General features: G+C 65.0%; 1 protein-coding gene across 1 annotated transcript in view; it reads right to left on the bottom strand.

Annotated features, from left to right (window-relative positions):
* The window catches only part of HSPG2 (heparan sulfate proteoglycan 2), a gene marked incomplete in the record, with an annotated part of 117566 nt that overhangs the window by 109924 nt on the left and 7271 nt on the right, over positions 1 to 371 (bottom strand).

The raw sequence follows: 371 nt of genomic DNA, 5'->3' as shown, positions 1-371 counted from the left end.
AGCCCGCCTGGACATGGCAGCTCCAGGTGACAGCAGCTGAACAGGGAGATGGGTGGAGGGCACGGGTGGGCAGTTAAGGGGGAAGGGGGCCGCATAGGGCCAAGTCACGGATTCTTTAACTTTACGAGTGGCGCCAGACGTGGGGGAGAGCGGGACGACTGCTCCCAGCTGCTGAGCACAGGGCAACCCTGTCTGTCACCAGCGAGGCCCTCGGGGTCCCGACTGGGACAGGGAGCCAGCAATCATGACAACAGCACGCCTTACTGGGCGCACGGTACCTCAGACACCAGCAATGTCGCCGGGACCTCTTCACCAGGGCAGGCGGCTGGGACCGTTCACTGAGGTGGCCACCGGCCATGCGCCGCCGCTAA

This window comes from Tupaia chinensis, unplaced genomic scaffold (genome assembly GCF_000334495.1).
Source record: "Tupaia chinensis unplaced genomic scaffold, TupChi_1.0 Scaffold000146_1, whole genome shotgun sequence".
NCBI lineage: Eukaryota > Metazoa > Chordata > Mammalia > Scandentia > Tupaiidae > Tupaia > Tupaia belangeri.
Note: the sequence above shows the minus strand (reverse complement) of the source record. Positions and strands in the feature narration are given on the sequence as shown.